This window comes from Callorhinus ursinus, unplaced genomic scaffold (genome assembly GCF_003265705.2).
Source record: "Callorhinus ursinus isolate GAN/ISIS: 27379988/994484 unplaced genomic scaffold, GSC_fseal_2.0 scaffold12, whole genome shotgun sequence".
Classification (NCBI taxonomy): Eukaryota; Metazoa; Chordata; class Mammalia; order Carnivora; family Otariidae; genus Callorhinus; species Callorhinus ursinus.
In genome coordinates, this window is record NW_027397074.1 from 41,856,142 (window position 1) to 41,878,588 (window position 22,447).

Consider the following 22,447-nt stretch of genomic DNA (forward strand, 5'->3'; position numbering starts at 1 on the left):
TTGCAATGGGCAGCTTCCATCACATCCGTATTTATGGCAAATAGGTTGGAATGTAATCCATCCCTGTGTCTGTGAAGGGATCATCAATTACAAGTTCTCGTTTCCCTCTCATTATATTGCTTTACTTCTTTGCAAAGAACGACATGGAAATTGCCATGAGATGGAGAATAATCAGTCCTCAGAAGAAAACAGAAGACCAACTCTTCTAGCTGAGTGGAAGTGTGGTATATATAATGTTTGTTTCATTTCTCGTTTCCTCTTTGACGCAATGTAACGACACGATTCAGTCTTATCAAGGAGGTGCCATTTCACAGGAATGACTGCTAGCATGGTGGATAGAAGTTTCCACGAGCCAGATTTGCTGCTGATGACACTAGCAATTCAGTGACATTAAAAAAAAAATAGTCAAGTATTATTTCCAAAAGGGATAGGCATCTTTGAAGAAATAATATTGCCTTTTCTTTGACTTTCCTGCTCCAGTTCATCCCCAACAGACAGATGTGGGGAAGAACCTGTATCCATACTCAAAACAATATGCTTCCTTTAATGTCAGTGCCAGGTGAAGTGAAACCAGCCAGGAAGAACATGGCAACCTCTCTGATTTTAATAATCAAATAGTTCTCAAAAAACCAGGCCTGTATTATTGTTATTCCAGCAAGTTGACAGTTTACAAATAGATCGTCTCCAAAATTTTCATTTGTATATTTGGAATATACAGTGTCCAATATAGGTGCTCATATATGCAGTATAAAAATGATGGGTTTCCAGGCCAGCCATAGACGTCTATGTCATTCATTATGCTGATGGTGTTGGAAGATTCAAAGAAGTATGAAGGATTCAAAGTGTAGTAGTCTTCCTTGGGAAGACAATCTGTGGCATAAAATCCGAAAACAATCCCCTTATAATTTCTGCTACTTTCAGGAAGGGAGGGAGGGAGGGAGGAAGGGAGGAATAATTAAGTCAGCCATGGGCCAGCCAAGAAACAGAAACCATTTTGAGTATTTTGGTTTCTCAGGAGACAAAGCTGAGCAGCTGCTAGAAGGTGGCAAGGCAACCCAGAAATTAGCAGTGGCAGAAACTTACTACCACCGCTAGAGGAGAGGGCCAAAAGGAGGAGATGATGTTCCCAGAATCCAGAAGCCAGCTCACCCTGTAGAAGCTTACCCCTGTAGAATCACAGTGTGCAGTCCAGTGGGGGCTGGGTCCTTGAAGGAGCTGCCATAGATGCCATCAGGGAGGCACCTACGGATTCAAGGAAGGACAAGGAGGAATACCATGGCTTCTCCCTTCCTCCACCATCCAGTTCCCATTGGTGCCTTCCATTGACCAAACTCAGCCAGAAACCAGCTGACACAGGATCCTAGGAAACTCAGCCTGCAGGGGTCAGTCTCCTGCAATATAGAGCAGAGCAGGGAAGGGCAAGAAATGGATCTGAGGGCTCACAGGCCTGGCACACTAGCCAGCTAACTAAAAAGAAGGGGGGAAAAAATCTAACCTCAATCCCAGCAGATCCAACAGGAAGAGATTGCTTATTAGCTCTGAGAACAAGGACCATGCATGATCTACATGAAAAGTCAAATCACAACACAACTGAAATAACACCACCAGGCATCAGTATGAAAGAGGCCTCAAGAGAAACTGTGACACCTCCCCTGAGCTGGGAGAGACCATGTTTGAACTGACTGGGTTCTAGTTCAGAAAGAAGGGAGATCGGGATGAAATCAAGGCTTCTGGGACAGGGGAGGCACCATCTGCAGAGACAAACAGCTGTTGTACCGGGTCAAACGCTGCATAGTCAAGGTCAAAAGATAAATGAAACCTGAGGAAAGGCAGTGGACTCCTCGGCAGGGAGGGGGGCAGGTGTAACTCGTGCTCTTCCCGGAAAGGCCGGTGTCTAGGTGAGAAGTCGTGCTGCAGAGCGTTCAATGACTAGGTGCAGACCGGTTGTAAAGTTTGACAATGACAAGCTTGCTGGGTGGCAGGTTTCCGCACAGGATCTGGTTTGAAAACAGAGGGAAGAGCAAGTAGAGACTAACACCAAGGGCCAAGAAGCCACACAATCAATCTCCTGCCAGTCTCCCCTGTCACCTGCAAGCTGCTCAGGGAGGATTTGCCCCTCGTCTGCCTTAGTATTCCCAGAGCTTTGGGCAGTGTGTGGCACACAGTAGGTGCTGATGGCGCAGTGGTTGAATGAATGAATGGGCTGACATGAAACCCCAGTCAACTGGGATGGCAGAACCACCGAGAACACGTGGGAAATGATCTGAAGTGACGTGGCAGCATGGTGGCCGTGGAAACCCCCAGCGGCAGCCAGACCCGTGTGGGCAGCTGCAGGCAGAAAATGAGATGGTTCTTTCTGAGCAAGTATGCGGTGTCAGAAATAGCACAGGCTGATCCAATGGCCACAGCTGCCAGCAAAGGATGGAGGGTGCCCTCCGCACAGAACGCGTTTGTGCCCACCCAGGTCTCCCCGGCCATAGCCTCAGCTCCGAGCAGGCAGGGGCTGCTGCCCAGAGCCGAGACCCACTGAGTGGGCACAGGACTGCCACCTGCCACCGCGGTCCCAAGGCTTTAGAAGGCTGCCCCCAGGGAGTTTGCCTTGAAGAGCCTGCCCTTCCCATGTTACCTGGCTGGGAAAGCATCCCAAGCACAGAACTGGTTTCAAAAAGAAATTAAAATACCATTAAGAGGGGCCCCTGGGTGGCTCAGTCGGTTAAGCGTCTTGCATTCAGCTCAGGTCATGGTCCCAGGGTCCTGGGATTGAGCCCCGCATCGGGGGGCTCCCTGCTCTTTGGGAAGCCTGCTTCTCCCTCTCCCACTCCCCCTACTCTGCCAAACAAACAAAATCTTTAAATAAATAAAATAAAATACCATTAAGAAATGACCGATATGTCAAGCGGTCGCATAATGAACATACAGCATCTTTCATGTAGGAATTTTGAGCGTGACCCTCTATCTCCAAGCGTACCAGACTTTCTCCTTTAGAAGAGGGTGCTTTAGCTTGAAAGGGGACACCAGCAACATGGGATCCCTCTCTGATGTGTGTTGCCTCCTTAAAACCCCTCACCAGGCCCGGGGAGGAGGGGGAGGTTCCTGACAAAACCGAGGAGAAGACTGTGCTGATTTTTAGCGTTTTGAGAGAAGGAACCACACCCGATTCGTGTTTGTTTGTTTTGGGTTTCCTGTACCCTAGGCGGGAATCTAGCCCAGTGCCTGCCTGATGCAAAGACTCAAATATTTTAGGTGGAAGAGTCCCATCAGAGAAGCTACAAAAACTCTCCCACTTAAATTTTGAAAGAAATTGAAGAGTACCAGATACATGCAGTTACACTAACAGTACTACCAACAACTAAAATGTACTGAACACAAGCTAAGCTCCGGGATCCCCGCTGAGGGACAGAGCAATCTCCTCCGCCTGACCCTGCACCCCCTCCAACTGTTCACAGCCCACATTTCGGACACCACCACTGGGCGTGACCAAAACTTCGATCTTACTTTTATTTATTTTCCACCTTCTTCCATAAAAGATTTGAGGTGACCTACAAGAATACACACATCAAAAGGAGAGTTTGAAAGCGTTTTCGTTTCCTGGGCCTGCGATCACAAAGCACCACAAGACGCGAGGCTTCAACAACAGAAACATATTGTCTCACAGTTCTGGAGGCTGGAAGCACAAGATCGGGTTTTGGCAAGGTTGGTTCCTTCTGGAGGAGCTAGGGAAGGATCTGTTCCAGGCCTTCTCCTTATTTCTGGGGGTCTCTTGGCTTTTCACAGCATAACTACAGTCTTCACATGGCATTCTTCCTGGGTGCAAGTCAGCATCCAAATGTCCCCTTTTTCAGGAGGACACCCGTCGTATCGGATGTGGGGGCCCCCCTTACTCCAATATGATTTCATCTTAACTAAGTTCATCTGCAATGACCCTGTTTCCAAACAGGATCACATTCTGAGGTACTGGGGGTTAGGATTTCAACACAATTTTGAAGAGATACGATCCAACCCATCACAGAAAATGAAAATAAAGAAAGCATGGAGGAATTTCCAGAAGACAGAATACACACATTCCTCTAGTCACCTTCCAAAAATCTCAGCAAATGACTAAAGTAATAATACAAAGTTATTAGGCCACAAGCAGAAAGAGGCTCCAGGAAAGACAAGAGTAGATGGATGGAGGATGGTTAGCAGAGAGAGGAGAGGTAGGTGACCTGCAGAAAAGAATGAACAAATTATAAATACAGATTACAAATATAGTACGAAGTATAAATACAGTGAAGAAATGTTGAGATGAATTTGCAAAACCTGATCCAACCATAGAGTGATAATCAATTATATTCCGCAAACTATTTGTATCTTTACAGACAAGAATTATTTGCATTACTATCAGCTTTCTGTAGGTGTTTTAAGGAGTTGTAAAATAAGTCCAGTCAAAGATAAACAAGGATGCACCTTCCTAGAATATCACATAATCCCAGAGTCTTTAACATTCTTTTGAAAAGATGTCTGGTAATTGCTTTTGCCCATTTGAAAGTCTCAGTATTTTTTCTTGCATGTAGTGAAGGGCTCACTAACCTCTAGAATCTTGCATCATAAGGTCTTGTGTGATTATTCACTAGTGGGATTCAGATTTGGTTTGAGAAGCAAAGCAAAAAGGGAAACCAGTTATACATTTATTGGGATGCCCAATGTGGCTTCAAATACTTGAAACTAAAGAAGTTTCGTTTCATTTTTGGCAAATTTTTTTATCTGAAAAAGAGATCAATTTGCTTTTGGAGTCATGTTCCTTTGGGCAGAAATTTTCAAAATGAAACCTTTATTGATACAGATGTAAAGCAAAACCCACCCATTGTTTTAGAATACCCTCTGAGGTCGTCATTAACTCTGAATGCAGTTAGGTTAAGCGGTGTGTTTAAAAAGAGAAATTGGGTTCATTTTGAGTAAGATCGTGTAATTGGAGAACTTTTAAATTTTAATTTCTATATGGGTTTAGACTAAACCATCTCTGAGAATTAGTTTTAGGGATAAATGTGTCTTTTTGTCCAAGTATTTGCTCCTATGAGAGGTAAGTCTGGACTTTTCTGGGAGGCCAGAAACCTTCTGAGCTTTTTATGCCTTCTTTAAAAAAAAAAAACAAAAATATTTTATTTATTTATTTGAGAGAGAGAGAGCACATGAGATGGGGAAGGGTCAGAGGGAGAAGCAGACTCCCCACTGAGCAGGGAGCCCGGTGCGGGACTCGATTCTGGGACTCCAGGATTATGACCTAAGCCAAAGGCAGTCATTTAACCAACTGAGCCACCCAGGCGCCCCTTATGCCTTCTTTTTATGCCAAACTGTGAAAAGGGACTAAACACACAGTATTTCTTAAAATGACCCAGATTTGGGGAACCCTATAATCAATTATTGGAATTTCGTTATTCAAACCAGAAAACCCAGACATATATTACAGGTCTATATTCCTGTTCCTACCATTGATTATCCTGGGGTAGGAAACGAGCACACTTCAGTCTTTGTGAGCAGAAAGGCAGAAGATGGCCAAGTCTCCCCCTTCCCAGAACAAACCTCAGGAGTTGTGTCCTTTTTCATATATACAAAAAAAAAAAAAAAAATTAGAACTTGAATGTCCATTAATGAAGGATTGGTTTACAAACTTCAGTTACAGTATATCCAAACAATGGAATACTATGTAGACATGAAAACAAACATAGAAAGTATCTATGAATTGACATGAAAATATTTTTTTTCACCTAAAAAAAAGGTAGGCAGTGCAGAGCTGGTGTAGTTGCTCAACAAACCAACCACCTGTTAGCTTCCCAGACCTCCATCCTCCATGTATGGTCACAAGATGACTGCCATCCTTCCAGGATTTGCTTCTAAGCTCCAGGAAAGATGAAGAGGGAAGGGCCAAGTACAAAAGGCAAAAGCCAGTTGAATCTTTTTTTTTCCCTAGCCAGGAAGACGATAGTATTTCCAAAAGGCCATACTCACATACACTTCTGCTTAACATTTCATTGGCCCAAACTGTGTCACACGACTACAGTGACAGGACCAGGTGCAAGGGGACCTGTGCAGTTTGGTTTCTCATTTGGGCACTGTTGCTGCCTTACATAGATCAGCTCCCTGGCAGTGTCTGCCCCATGAGTGTATCAAAGACTAAAAGAACGTACACTAAACAGTTAACAGGATTCATCTTTATTGATAGTATTCTAAGTGATCCATAACCATCTCTTTTATGTTCTTCCATATCATTTGGAGCTATCATTCAATGTTATTAGAAATCCGGAACCTCGGTTCCTATCACAGACCTACTGAATCAGAAACTCTGGGACTAGTACTTCTACTACTAGGTTTATCACTTGTCAGGGTGATTCTGACACGTGGGGAGGATTGAGAAAGAGTTTGTTACATGCTTTTCAAAAATCAGTAAAAAGAAAAAGAAAAGATATTTTCATTTTGAGAAAAAAAATTGTGTAAGTCAAGGATCTCACTCAAGCTCACAAGTGTTTTTCACAGTAGAGCTACAAATACAATCTAATTAATGAAGGTGTCAACTGTTTCTTCCTTCTTTTGAATCATTAACATTTATCCTGGCTATAAGCAAAGTTTTCTGAAGCTAACATTCCGAAAAAGAAAAAAAAAAATCAACCTTGTGTTTTGATTCATTCCTCTACATTTTTCTTGGGTCTCATCTCCCAAATTTACAAAGACTCAATTAGGTTTATGGTAAAGTTTTTTGAGCACATAAATGGTAACAAGAATGTGGGGTAGAAGTGAGGGAAGAGAGAAATAGGTTTCAGGTGGGCAGGCTCGGGACCACACGAATTTAGACTATTGGAGAAAATGGGGACTACAAGCTGGAAACAACTTCCTTTCTCTTCTGAATGATGAATGGGCGAGGAGGAGAAAGGAAGGGTGATGCCATCTTGATTGGGAGAGGAAGATGACAATGAGATTAATTTGTAGGCATTGCCAAATGCCTGCTGATGACACCTGTGTCTCTCAGCATCAAGAAGCAGGGTTGCTTTGATGATGCATAAACACCATCATAATTTCATTTTCTTTTTTTGCTAAATATATTACTTATTCCTGTTTTGTATAAACAGGGGTTTATAATGGGGATGTATAAAAGAGTATGTAAAGCTCGTGGCACCTGAAATGACACCTCATCAGATTGAAAATAGGAAGTCCTCAGTCACTATTTAGAGAAAAATGTTCTTTGTTTATTTCTTGCAAACATTTCAGCCCCTTAATTAGATCCTGAATTATGTCATTGTAACCACAATATGTGAGAAGTTAACAAACCTATTCCTCCAATTTTATCAGTCAGAAAATGTCTCCCAGAGAAATGATACATAAATGTTTATAAAAGACTGGAATTTCACATGGAATTTTAATTGTTGATTCCTTCTATACTGAAATTTCACACTAAGAACTAGGATCTGAGTCAAAGCACAGATTTGCAAAGATCTTATGCCCAGGGCCTGGGAAAAGTCAGCCATCACAGGGTGCTTCTGGCCGTTCTTCACATCGTTTATCATCTGGGTATCAGTGACTTCACTCACCTGTAAGATCACTACACATACTTCACAAATATAAAGTGCTCTCAAAAAATTCCAGTGTCGCAAATAGCCTTGTGGAAATTACGACTTCTGATTCTTGCATCTTGCCTTCATTTTTCTAAAATAAAGTGTTCAGATATGTTCACAGACACTTAGACTACTGAGTGGTATGGCAGACATATTGCCACAGTTGAGTGGACAGAGGCAAACAAGCCACAAGAATTGAGGTTGGATAAAATTAAGATTAAAGATGTCTCACTGTAGAGGCGCCTGGGTGGCTCGGTCGGTTGAGCAGCAGACTGTTGGTTTCGGCTCAGGTCATGATCTCAAGGTCATGGGATGGAGCCTGAGTGAGTTCTGTGCTCTGCAGGGAGTCTGCTTGAGATTCTCTCCCTCCTCCCTCCCCCACTCACACTCACACGTGCACGCGTTTGTGCACGCATGCGCATGCTCTCTCAAATAAATAAATCTAAAAAAAAAAAAAAAAAAAAAAAACAGATGTCCCACTGTAGAGAACCATCTGAATGTCTGCAATGACAGCTAAGAAATATCTAATTACAAACTAATCCCTTTTGCCTTGTAAATTGTTTATACCTTTTTCTGTGATTTGGATGGTTTAATCATTCAGGAAAAATAGATCAGTCATAAGGAAAGACTGTGGAAAAGAGAATCACAGAGAAAAATGCTAGCAGTGTCCACATTAACCCTTTGAGAAGCACCATTCCAAAGCTTAACAGTTAAGTATGTGGGTTCTGCCATCAGGCAATCTTGTGTGGTCAGAAATTTGAAACTCATGTTTCTTAGCTCTACCTTCAGTGTGACTTTGGGACATTTCCACTGGCCCCTCTGTACCTCTGTATCATCATCTGTAAAATGGGAATAGTAATAGTTCCCATTGCATAGGTCAGTGGTGGGGATGAAATGAGATACCATATTCTACACTGTGTTGGAATGGTGCTTGGCACATGGTGAGCCCTTGATATCAGCTATTATTATTATTATTATTATTATGATGATGATGTCTGTATGGCTATTTCAATATTAAATATTGCTTTTCATAAATGTTATTTAAATGTTGCATGTAAATACTTCATTTGGTTTAATACTTAATATTAAGTCAATATTTAATTAATAATTAATATTAATTTAATTACTATTTACTTAATAGTAATTTAATTTAAATCTTTAATTTAATTTAATATTACATGAAAACCGATTTAATTTGCATTTAATATTTTAAATTATGCTCTCTCGAGGCCACTGGAATCTCTTGAGCACAACCCCCTCTCCTTCCTCCTCCCCACAGTCCTTGGCAGATTTTGTTGAATCTGTGAGACTGCAGCAGAACAAAGCTGCTGTGGGCAAGTGGGGAGACCCAAAAAAACACACCTACTGTGGCCCAGGGGCCACCTCCCTGTATAATCTCCTGTGACTTACTTATGATCAATAGAATATGGCAGTAGAATACACCGCTCCCATAACTGGAGAAGGAAGGATTGAGAGAGAGCATAAAAAGGGAGTGACTCCATCTGGAGCCACAGAGAGAGACTCCGCTCCAAGCACTGACGGAGCAAACATCCACACTGTGAATTGCCTACAGAGAGGACCCTACAGCAGGGAATGGCCGGCAGCCTCCAGCGGGCAAGCCAGTAGGAGGCCCGGGCCCTCGGTCCTGCAGGACAAGGACAGGAATGGTGCCAACAACCTGAATGAGCTTGAAGCAGACTCTCCCCAAGCCTCCAAATGAGAACACATTCTGGCCGACACCTTGATTGGAGCCTTGTGAGAATGAGCAGAGGATACAGCTAAGCGGTGCCTGCACTCCTGACCTATGGAAACGAGGAGATACTAAGTGTGTGTTGTTTTAAGTTGCTACATTTGTCACACAGCAGTAGAAAATAAATACACCTGACTTCAACTATGAGTCTTTTATTTTTTTAAGATTTTATTTATTTATTTGAAAGAGAGAGAGCACATGAGAGCAGGGAGGGTCAAAGGGAGAAGCAGACTCCCTGCTGAGCAGGGAACCTGATGTGGGACTCGATCCAGAACTCCAGGGTCATGACCTGAGTGGAAGGCAGACGCTTAACCGACTGAGCCACCCAGGCGCCCCCCAACTATGAGTCTTGATAAAGGTTAAATTGTGTCCCCCACAGAAGATATTGAAGTCCTAACTCCTAGCCCCTGAGAATGTGACCTTACTTGAAAATAGGGTCTTTGCAGATTACGAAGTTAAGATAGAGTCACTGGGATGAGCTCCAATCCAATTTGACTGGTGTCCTTATAAGAAGGGGAAACACAGATATCTACAGAAGGAAGCCACAGGGAGAAGGCTGCCATCTACAAGCCAAGGAATGCCTGAGTACCAGAAGCTAATTGAGTGGCATGGAGCAGATTATCCTTCATAATCCTCAGAAGGAACCAACGAACCTTATCAACACCTTGATTTTTGGCTTCTATCCTGCAGAACTGAAAAACAAAAAATACCTGTTGTTTAGGCCACTCAATTTATGGTACTTTGTTATGACAGCCATAGGAAAATAACAGTTTTCCAAGGCAGGAAGCTGGGAAGGGCTGCTTTCCAATCATAGATGGGGAAAGACTAGAAAGGAGAATAGAATTCATCCATTCATCAATCCATACATCCAGCCGGCCAGCCATTCAATCAACAGACATGGAGCCTCTCCTTTGCCTGGTGGTGTGACAGGCGGGCACCGTGTGCTAAGCAGTGGGGTTATAGCGATCAAAGTACAGCCCCAACCCTCAAGAAGCTCCCCATCTAATGGAGAGGGTACAGCAAGCACAATTCAGTTTGACATGTGCTAGAGCAGAGGATGCACGTAGCTTTGTGGTGCTTGATCCTACCTGGAAAGAGGGGTAAGGAAGGCTCCCTAGAAGAGGAACATGGGAGAGGGAAAGGAAAAAGAAAAAGAGGGTAATCTAAAGACAAGGAATAATACAAAAGAATGTATGAAGAAGGCATAAAAGAGCAAAGCTATTCCAAGTACAGCTCCTGATGGCCAGAGTGGAGAGTGCTTGTGGGCACAAAGCCAAGCGTGCTGCTATGTGCTGTGCTGAAGGATATGAACTGTGTCCTGAAAGTTTGGGGAGCCACTGAGGAGTCTTACAGAAGTCAGTGACGTGATCAGATTCAGGTGGGATTATGATAGAGAGTCCTGAATCATAGCCATGACAGATGGGATAAAGAGAAGACACATTTAAAAGATATTTAGGAGGCAGAATTGACAAAACGTGGTGACTGGTTGTGTTAGAGAAGTGAGGGACAGAAAGGAGTCCAGAATGATTCCATATTTCTCTTGCTGACTAAGTAGGTCGTGGTAACTTCACCAAACCAGGGAGTATGAGAAGAGGTTGAGGTTGGAGAGATGAGGTTAGTTGCCACCCCTGTGGCCATTCACCTCTTCTTTGCTAAGAGAACCCCAATTTTGTTCACCCTCCTCTGAGGGGCCATGAATTCAGGGGAGGCTGGACCCCTTTCCAGTACACGGGCAAATCTCGTTAGATCTAGACCCACACTGTCCAAGACAGTACCACTGGCCACATGTGGCTCTTGCTTACTGGGAATGTGGCTAATCCAAAGTGGGATGTTCTGTGAATGTAAATATACACTAGATTTCAAAAACTTGGTATTTTTTTAAAAATGTAAAATATATGGGGCGCCTGGGTGGCTCAGTCGTTAAGCGTCTGCCTTCGGCTCAGGTCATGATCCAGGGTTCCTGGGATCGAGCCCCACATCGGGTTCCCTGCTCGGCGGGAAGCCTGCTTCTCCCTCTCCCACTCCCCCTGCTTGTGTTCCCTCTCTCGCTGTGTCTCTATCAAATAAATAAATAAAATCTTAAAAAAATGTAAAATATAACATTAATTATTTATTGGATATATGTTGAAATAGTATTTTAGATATATTTGGGATCAGTAAAATATACTATTAAAACTAATACCACCTGTTTCTTATTGTTTTTAATGTGATGGCTAGAAAGTTTAAAATTGTATATATGACTCACATTATATTTCTAGGAGATAGTGCAGGTTTAAGCCAATCATGGTGGTCTTATTCCCTTACCAGGTGAAGGATATAGGATGGTGTGCATGTAATGCCATTATGACCAATGAAAATGGGGGGGGCTTGATGGCAAGGCTTCTAGAAGGTTTTCCTCTCTCTTCAGATGGAACATACATAAGACAAGGAGAGACATTCCTTTTTCTGCCCTGGTTCTTGACATCACAGTATGCTGCCTGGAATAAGAGCAGCCATTTTGGGACCTTGAGAATAGCTGGCTTAAGAAAATACATCAGAGTAGAAAGACAGAAAAACTGTGTCCTTGATGACACAATGGAGCCTCTGAATCCACAGAATTTTTATGTTAAAATCGTGGGTTTTGTGTTAAATAAATAAATATTTTGTTAAAGTCAAATTTAAAGGGGTTTCCTATTACTTGCTGACAAAAGCATTCCATCTAGTGGCAACAGTGTCAGAGGCTGATCTCTGGCTATGTTATCCCTCTTCTTCATTTATATCCAAGTTTTTCTCTGAAAAAATAAGGAGAAAATCACATAACTATTTGGATAATCCTTTTGTGATCCATTTCAGTATACCATCATCTTTTGTGAAAAAGATGATGAAAAAAAACTCCTCCTCATTGGCTGAAATGGTCTGGGTGGGTTAACACTTTTTCTGAGTAAGACTCCACTTTCTTTTTTCTTTTTCGGCATGTGACTAAGGAGTGGGCCCAAGTCAGGCAATAGAGAATTGATTTGTTTCTATAGTAACTCATACACAGTTACCCTGAGTTCTGTACATGGTGGGGAGGGACCTATTTTTCCAGCCAGCTGCCAGGCTCCAAACCTTGCAGAACTTGGTAGTTATTGTCTCTGGAAATTGCTTTCTGGGGCTTCAAGGAAAGGGGGGCTTGATGTGATCATCACAGTCTGCTGCATTTTGGGAACAAGTATTAAAAATCTAAATTTCCCAGATCCTTTTTCTGGCACTTAACTATATACTAATATGAAGATTTTAGTGTACATGACTCTGACCCACCAATCCATCTCTTTATCTGTCCTCCCCAAGGTCTAAATATAATGAGCAGCAAACAGCAGAGAGAGAAACTACTGGGAACTCTGTTCAATACCCGAAGCATGGAAGAGAGGCAAAGAAAAGAAAGAAAGTTTTTTTAAACGGTGTTGGCTGCAGAGAAACTTGTGAGTGTGAAGCAGTAGAGAGAAGAGGTGTGGGAACCCAGTAGTGTTCAAGCTGAAAGGGACCTTTGAGCTCATTCAGTTCAACCCCCTTCCCTGAAACATGAGGTAATGGGGCCCAGAGAGGTGCTCTTGGCGCCTTTCTTCTCCCTTCTACACGCACTGAATGCTGGCCATGGCCCATCCTCCAGGAAACACAGGGCTGTGGGGATGGGAAACGCAGGCAGCCCTGCCCGCCGGGGGCTCCCAGCACGAGTTGCTACAGAGTCAAGATCAAACCCAAGTTAGGGCGATTTTGTTTTTGTTCTTATTTTGCTTTGTTTTGCTTTCCCGCTAAGTCACAGCCTCCGTCTCTCCCAGATATGAATCAGTACTGGCTCTCAGATGACTTCTGCTTTATGTCGGAGCTGGTGGGGTTTGGTGACCATTAGATTAAGAAAATAAAGCAGCAAATTCTTTATTTTTTATTTTTTATTGTTATGTTAATCACCATACATTACATCATTAATTTTTGATGTAGTGTTCCATGATTCATCGTTTGTGCATAACACCCAGTGCTCCACGCAGAACGTGCCCTCTTTAATACCCATCACCGGGCTAACCCATCCCCCCAACCCCCTCCCCTCTAGAACCCTCAGTTTGTTTTTCAGGGTCCATTGTCTCTCATGGTTCGTCTCCCCCTCCGACTTACTCCTCTTCATTCTTCCCCTCCTGCTATCTTCTTATTTTTCTTTTTTCTTAACATATGTTGCATTATTTGTTTCAGAAGTACAGATCTGTGATTCAACAGTCTTGCACAATTCACAGCGCTCACCGTAGCACATACCCTCCCCAATGTCTATCACCCAGCCACCCCATCCCTCCCACCCCCAACCACTCCAGTAACACTCAGTTTGTTTCCTGAGATTAAGAATTCCTCATATCAGTGAGGTCATGTGATACATGTCTTTCTCTGATTGACTTATTTCACTCAGCATAACACCCTCCAGTTCCATCCACGTCGTTGCAAATGGCAAGATCTCATTCCTTTTGATGGCTGCATAATATTCCATGGTGTATATATACCACTTCTTCTTTATCCATTCATCTGTCGGTGGACACCTTGGCTCTTTCCACAGTTGGGCTGTTGTGGGCATTGCTAAAGCAGCAAATTCTTGTTCATGTGTTATTCTGGGGAAGCTTGCTGTTACTCTCTTTTTCCCTTCCTCTCCCTCTCTCCTTTCTTCCTCCTTCCTTCCTTGCTTCCTTCCTTCCAACATGCATTATTTCCTTGAGCAGATTTAGTTACCATTTTTCCGTTTACTGTTCCTCCTAACCTTGGCAATGACAAAGAAACATCTTGGTTGGAATCGTGAATCCAAACAGAACTACCACAAGCCTAAAATTCAAGGGCCAAGGGCCATCTGCTGACCCTTTTCTCACTCTTGTCTGAAATTTTTACTTCAAATATAGCTCTTCTTGGAGAATTACAAAACAGGACAAGTTTGCATCTTTTGTCCATTCCTGGAGCCTGGCATGATAGATTGAAGTTAGAATAGTGGAAGAAAAGGAAGACCCAATACATTTAGAATAACATCCAAAAGACGAGTCAAGAAGAAGGCAGGCTGTGGGGGAGGACTCTTTCCTCCCTCCCCTCCCTGCCCTTAGAATCCCACACCACTCCCTCCCCAGCCCCAAGCAGCAACAAAACAGGTCTAGAACTCTCTGAAAACCTGTCCTGCACACCAGGGAAGAGCAGGATCTGGAAGATTGAGGAGGGCAGGGACACAGCCAGTGTATAAGGGAGAATGGAAAGAATAAAGGGGAGGGGGGAAAGAGAGAAAGGGTTTTCTCTTTGAGAAGCTGAAGGAAATCATCTGGCTCCTCTGTGTGCCTCACCCCAGCACGGCTCTCCAACATGTTCCAGATCCATCAGGCCCCTCCTCCCCCCTCACCCGGTGCACCATCATCATCCAGGAGGGGCACAGCCTCCTAAATGACCTCTGAGCCTCCATTCTTTCCTCCTTAAAATACATTCTCCCTGGAGCAGCCAGAGTGATCTTTTAAAACCATAAATCAGGGGCACCTGGGTGGCTCAGTCGGTTAAGCATCTGCCTGGAGTTCGGCTCAGATCACGATCTCAGGGTTGTGAGTCCTACTTAAGATTCTCTCTTCTCTCCCTCTGCCCTTCCCCCACCCCTCCATCTATAAAAAATAAATAAATAAAAGAAAAAGAAAATGAAAAAAAAAAAAGAACAACCATAAATCAGATTTCCCCAGCTCCAGCAATGGCCCTGAGCTCCTCCCCGACCTTATCCATTACCACTTGATTCCTCGCTCGCCCATTCAGCCACATCAGCCTTCTTTCTGTTCTTTGCACATCCAGGCCCATTCTTGCCTCAAAGCTTTCCCACTTACTCATGCCCCCTGCCTGGAACACTCTCCCTTCAGCACCTGCCATGGCTCTCTCTTCCTCATCCTTCAAGCCTCAGCTCCGTCAGTGCTCCTTCTCTGACCACCGGCCTCGCTCTTCTTCAATATTTGTGCCGTCATCACCACCTGAGCTTGCCTTGCTGAGTCTTTCTTTCTTTCTTTCTTCCTTTCTTTCTTTTCTTTTCTTTTCTTTCTTTCTTTCTTTCTTTCTTTCTTTCTTTCTTTCTTTCTTTCTCTTTCTTTCTTTTTCTTTCTTTCTTTCTTTTTGAATACCTATTTTTTTGTCTGTTTTTCCAACAAGACTGAAAGTTCTAGATAAGTGCAAGAACAGTGCCTATCTTGTCTGGGGCTGTCTCTGTGGGGCTTAGCACAGAGCCTGGCACACAGTAAATGCCCCAGAAGTGTTTGTTGAATGAGTGAGTGAGTGAGTGAGTGAGTGAATGAAGCAATGAGGAGTGGCCTCAAAAGTCCAGAATGAAGGCCCCAGACTAGGGTTGCCAGATTTTGCAAATACAAATACAAAGCACCCACGTACATTTGAATTTCAGATAAACGATGAATGCATACAATACTAAATTAGTATATGTCCCAAATATTGCCTGCATTCATTTATGTGAAATCCAAATGTAACTCAGTGTCCTTTATGGTATTTGGCAGCTCTACACCAGAGCAATTGAGGAGCTCATGTGAACTGAACAGAGAAAAGCAGACCCTCTCAAATTTCTGCCTTGTAGATCCTTATGTGTTGTAATCCACATGAAGTGACATACAGAGCTGTTTTGTTCTTTCTTTTGGACTTCATGTGTGTGCACATGCATGCTATTGGACTAATAGTAAGGTGGTTTTGATAATGGATTTACCACCAAACCCTTCGACCCTAAAGGGTACAAGACAGAATAGGGAACAGTGACTAGAGCTTCGGAGCAGATATGGCCACAGGAAGGTGGGGCTTGTTTCATATGGACATAACAACCCCAGGCACACCTCCTCCTGAAGGAGGTCTGTCTTTGCTGGAACTCTTTCACTTCTCACAGAGAAAAGAAGTCCTGAGGTAATTTTTTTTTTTTTGCAAAAATGGAATAATTGAATAAATCAAATGTTTTCTTGGACTTTGTGATTTAAAGAAAAGCTCACATTTCTCACAAAAACATTTTCAGTTCTTTCAGTTTCAAAAATACCAAACTTTATGAGGAAACCAAATTATGTACATTCCAGTATTATCCTCTTGTGTCCATAAAATGGTTTCAGATGTGGAAAGTGCATTTAAAAACTTGCATACATTTCAATCTACCCTGAAAGTTCCAGTCAAAAGAATAATGTTTCCCCCTATGGCTTCAAAATGTTGAGAATTCCCACGGATCATAAGTGGTCCAGTGGCAGGAGCTCTAGGACGCTAAGGAAAAGCCCTCAGGCTAAAAGGACAAGCGACATCCTGGCATATGGAACAGGTTGGGTCAAGTCCCTCATATGTTAGAGGAAAGCAAGACACGGGATACTCTGCTCTGCACTGTTTAAAGGGCTACAGTGCATTGAGTTCATTCTTAAAGCCGTAAGCATTTAATCTGGGGGCAGCCCAGAGTCTTTATGTGTCTTAAACAATAAATCTCACATAACTGAAAAATATCTTTACTTAATGCAAAATAGAATATTGTTAAATATGTACCTGTGGGTGCTTTATTTTGTTTTGATTTGGTTTGTGAGCCAACAGGGCAGCAAATTAACAACGGTATTCCATGGACTGATCCAGCCAGTTCCAAGGACCTCAGAACACTTCATGCATTTTATCTCATCTTCTTCACAATAATTTTTGCTTTTGGTATTAACATCCCCTCCTTGCAATTTTATGGACAAATTTAGTGATCTACCGTGAGTTCAAAGCAAAAAGCCTTCTCCCCGCAATCACCAGTAGATGGAAACCAATTCAATACTTCAGTTCAGCTGGAAATTGAGGGAAATACAAAGGTGATTGATCCTCATTCTATTTACCTATCAACCATATTTGACATCTGCCCTCTCCCCATGAACAACATCGTTACACATTTCGTATTTATTTTAATTTACATACCCCATTCCAAAAAAAATCTATGGTGGTTGTAGGAAACACAAAGGAAATATATATACCTTTTTAATATAAATATATAAAATATACAAAGACATAAAAAAGCACCTAATACTTATCTGTTCTTGGATCTAAATACATAAAACTCTCTAGAGCACAGACTTGGTGACGGGTTACTCTATAAAATACCAGATTGGTACAATGCTCAGTATTGAGAATGGGGACCTCAAAAATCAGGGCTTTGGATGCTAGATGAATGACACAAGCAGAAAATGGACACATCTTTAAAAATAAGGCTTTACAAATATATACAAACATGTACTGTTTTTTCATTGCAAGAAAGATACAAACCTCACAAATAATTGAGTCCGAGCTTTTCTATTCCGGATAAAGCTGTTTGTTACCATTAACTCATCTCAATTTTCTCATAATACCTAGCATTTTCTAAACCCTTCTTCTGATTAGCTCCTTTGGATAAATGGTATAAGTATACCACAGTGTAAAGTACATTCCTAGAAAAATTGTCAGCTAAAATTTTGTGAATTGAAATACATTTTAAATATGTTCATTGAATCGAGGACAGAGTTTGGTAGGGAGTCTACTATTTAAAGAAGCCCTTTGGTGAAGCCTTTTTTATCTACATGTCACATAATTTTTTATGTTTTATTTGACATTAATTTGTTTTCTTATTTTCATAAGTAATACACACTTGTTGCAGTAAGTCAGAGAACCCAGAGAGGTACAAACAGAAAGCAAAAAATCTTTCTGCCAATCCCATTTCACCCCAGGTAATAGATACTGACCATCCGATGTGGATCTTCCCCTGCTCCGCTCATAAAAATATATACAAATACACCCCTACATTTACTGAGGGGTGGCAGAACTTTAGTTCTTGTATTCACCCTTCTTATTAAAACAAATTCTAGTGTACACATTATCCTTTCTTTTTTTTCCACTTAATTATTAGCACAGTAATCCCCCACTTAAGTGCTCATGGTGCTAGCTAATTATGCTTGATAACAGCCAGAGTTACCAAATATTCCACATGTAAATACATAATGATGTGCTCAACCATGCCCCTTTAGATGGACATTCTGTTTTTCCCTTGTCTTTTTTTTTTTTTTTACCACCACAAACCATGCTGAAAGAGGCATTCTGCTGCAGGATTTCCTATAGGAGTAGTAACTCTTGTGCTTACTTTCCAAGTTCGGATTGTTCCATATCAGTTTTCCTTAAAATAATTAGAACTAACTTAATAGAGCATAGAAATATCTTGGAGCAAACTACTATCTCTCCTTTTTAAAATGTGTGTTTTTACATCAATCGAGCGGAGTGCCAACAAACTGCCAGCCAGCTCTCTGTCTTGAGCTGGTACCGCAGCTGCTCATTGCTGGAGGCCGGAAGTGCTTGTCCTGCAAGGCTTTGATCACCCCCTGGCCTTTCCACACTGGGAACAATTTTTCCCCATGCCCTGGCTCTGTAACCATTTAGTGAACTTTCACTCTTCTGGAAACTTACAGAGGTGGATAAGAAGTCTGAGAACTCAGGCTCGAGATCATGTTAATAATTGAGTCCTTTGTAAAACTGCAACCTATTTATTCGGCTGAGAAGGTGAAGCTCCGGCAATGGTTTGTAGGTTTCTTGTTCGCAAACATGTAGGGTGTCAGGGTGCCAGAGAGAGCTACATGGCTCCAAAACACCTGAGAATATCACCCCAGAGAATAACCATATTTCTTACTGGTCCGGCTGGGATAGTAGAGTTGCAAGATTTAGGAAATAAAAACACAAGACGACCATTTAAGTTTGAATTTCAGACAAACCACAAATAATTTTTTGTTATTTTCTAATATATATGTAATATATAATACTGGACAATATTGCATAAGACATACTTATGCTAAAAATTTATTTGTGGTCTATCTGAAATTCAAACTTAATGGGTGTCCTGTATTTTACCTAGCAAGCCTATATGATAGAAGAAATTTGCTCCCTGCTCCCCACCTGGAAATTTCTTTGCTTTAGTCTCTGAGTCAGAGACCATGTAGCAGAAGAGTCCATTTGCTTTAGTCTCTGAGTCAGAGACTCAGAAGAAGGATTCACCTTTTCTTCCTTGGCCTCTCAGCTTCCCTGCAGATTTGGAGGGTGTTCATGCCTTGACCCCAGCTCCTGTCAGCATAGGGGGAGCATCCAGTCCCAAAACTCTTTGCCCAAGCACTGAGCTTGCTGGTGGTTGCCTTCCTTTCTGGGTGGATCTCTGTATTCCCAACCTCCTCTGCCACTTTGACCATGAAAAATGGCCCACTCTCCGACTTATGCCTGAACTTTCTGGATTGCATACCAGAAAGTTTTGTATTCTCTTGTGTCTTGTGCATTTCTGGTGTCTGGAGGATCATCATATCCTGAAACTTCTGAAGCAGCTAAGATGGTGTAGTCAGTCAGAAGATCCAAGTTTTGTTACCTACATTATATAAACAGGCAAAGTCACCATCTGAGCCCGTTTCCTATATGTAAATGGGGGTTGGGTTCAATTAGGAGATACTCAAGATATTTTTTTAAGATTTTATTTATTTATTTGACAGAGAGAGACACAACGAGAGAGGGAACAAAAGCAGGGGGCATGGGAGAGGGAGAAGCAGGCTCCCCGCTGAGCAGGGAGCCCGATGTGGGGCTCAATCCCAGGACCCTGGGATCATGACCTGAGCTGAAGGCAGACACTTAACTGACTGAGCCACTCAGGTGCCCCTGAGATACTCAAGATATATCTGGCTCTGACCCTCTGTGCATCTAGGGTCTTCTTCCCTCCAGATCCAGGTGTGCTGGCCACAGCCCACATCTGAGCATTCCTCCCTGCCCTGACCCTGCCGGGGTTCCAGCTTCACACTCGGCTTTACTGATAAGAACCATTCATTTAACAGGGTTCTAGCAGGGGGATGGACAATCCCTGTCCTTCTAAACATTTGACTCAGCCAGCATCAAAAATTGCCCACTTTTAAAGTTAGCATAGTGTTTGATCAAGAAACACACCCAACTATTTGTCAAGAGAGGGTCAGAGTAAAACTTCCAGATGGCATAGACCATTTTGTTTCAAGTCACGCTGTTTACATACGAACACAACTGAATACTCCCTAGCTGCAACAACTCTAAACTGGGTCACTTTTCACTAAGTAGAAATCTTTATAAGAAAGTGTTGTGAGGGGGGCACCTGGGTGGCTCAGTCAGTTAAGTGGCTGCCTTTGGCTCAGGTCCTGGGATCGAGAGCCCCACCTTGGGCTCCCTGCTCAGCGGGGAGTCTGCTTCTCCCTCTCCTCTGACCCTCCCCCTTGTGCTCGTTCAAATAAACCAATAAAATCTCCCTTTCAAATAAACCAATAAAATCTTCAGAAAAAGAAAGTGTTGTGACCCTGAACATAAATATGTGTTCTTTTTAACAACCAGGCAAGATATATAAATACACATGAACAATAATGGGAAGAGAATTCAAAAGAAAGTAAACATGTTTAAAACTTGGAAATTTAAAAAAAAATAAAATTGCTCGTGTTCATAATGGTTGGTTTTAATCACACCAAACATTTAAAAATAGACGTCTGGTGAATATCTAGAAGAGTCCGTCTGCTGAGGCATTTCAATTCCTCACAACCTGGACCTTCCAAATCCCAGGAGTATTTCTCTTTTCTACTTACATGCAGAGCATTGTTCAGAAACATGTAGAAGTTTATACTGTGCAAGGAGCATGTGAAACACATTCATTATGGGAATTGGAGAATCACATGAATGGCCCTTAAAGACGATCTAATCCAGTGTTTTGTAAACTTGTTTCTCCTGGTCTACCATAAATACTTTCACAAGAGAATACTTACCCTTACGGTGTGAGGCCATGTGATATTTATATTCTATTCTATTTCATTTTTTTAAATTGGTTGTGACCCACCTTATTGATTTCACTACCCATCAATAGATCACAACCCAGTTTGAAAAACACTAAAAAAAAAAAAAAAAAAAATCCGACCTCCCTCATCTTAAAAATGGGAAAAATCAGAGGACATTGTGATAAATGACTTGACCAAGGTGAGTTCAAGGTAAACATACAACCATGAGAAACCCCTTCTGTTTCCCACTTAAGCCGGCAAAACATTTCACTCCAAACGGCTTGTCTCCCAACATCTGCCAAGCAGAGCTACTTTAGATATGCTATTGGCCTCTCGAGGCGGAATAGGGGCTATATTAGTGGAAGAATGTTGTCCTTACATCCCCACAGAATTCTCTGGGATCTCTGCTCTTACTAAAAAAAGATCCAGAAAGCAAACAAAACAAAATAAAACAAAAACATAAAATGAGGTGATTTGGCTAATAACCCCATACCTGGTTGTGAGGACTCTTCAGACAAGGGACAGTCTGTTGCCCTGGTTTAATTTGGGTACTCTTGGCTCCTGGCACAGAAGTATCCTACAAACTCTGAATATAACCCTTCTTCTCGTGTTTGTCTGTGTTGCCATGTTTACATGTCTGATCTCCAGAAACTTTACTGCTGTTCTGCAGCCACTGTCTCATCAAATGAGCTAAGAGATGATCCCCCAGCAATAAGAATGAGAAAACCTGGCCTCTGTACAGGTTGAAATAACCACCCCCAGAAACCTGGTGCACAATCAGAACTCAAGAGGTGCTAGAGATCTGGACTGAGGGTGCCCCCGGAAGGCAAGAGTCTGCCCTCCAGCTTGGGCTGAAGGATGACCACAGTGTGCATGACATGGCCGGGCAGATGCCTGAAAGCCCCATGGCTTCACGATTAGGCTTTTGTATCAACATGACTTTATTGTTCGTTGGGGGGAATTATGGCCCATAAAGATAAGGTCTTAAACCAACAAGATCTTCCAATAATACTCATTTATCTGAACAATAGACTCTTGGCCAGCTGTCCTCTTAGGACAAAAGGTTGTTTATCTGGGCGAATAGCCCTCCTCTCAGGACAGTAGGCCCCTCGACTGGGCAAATCTGCTCGCCTCTCAAATAACCATTTATTCATCGAGTCTCATTTTGAAACTCTCCTGTCTGTCATATCCACTGATCCTAAGCAACCTTATCACACGCTGTGCCCAATTCTAAATGGATTCCAGAATTTAAAGACCCACCTTAAACCACTGAACTCAGACCCAGGACTCTATGAATAGTCTCCTGAGATACTACTAACCCCTCACTAAGGTGATGCTTT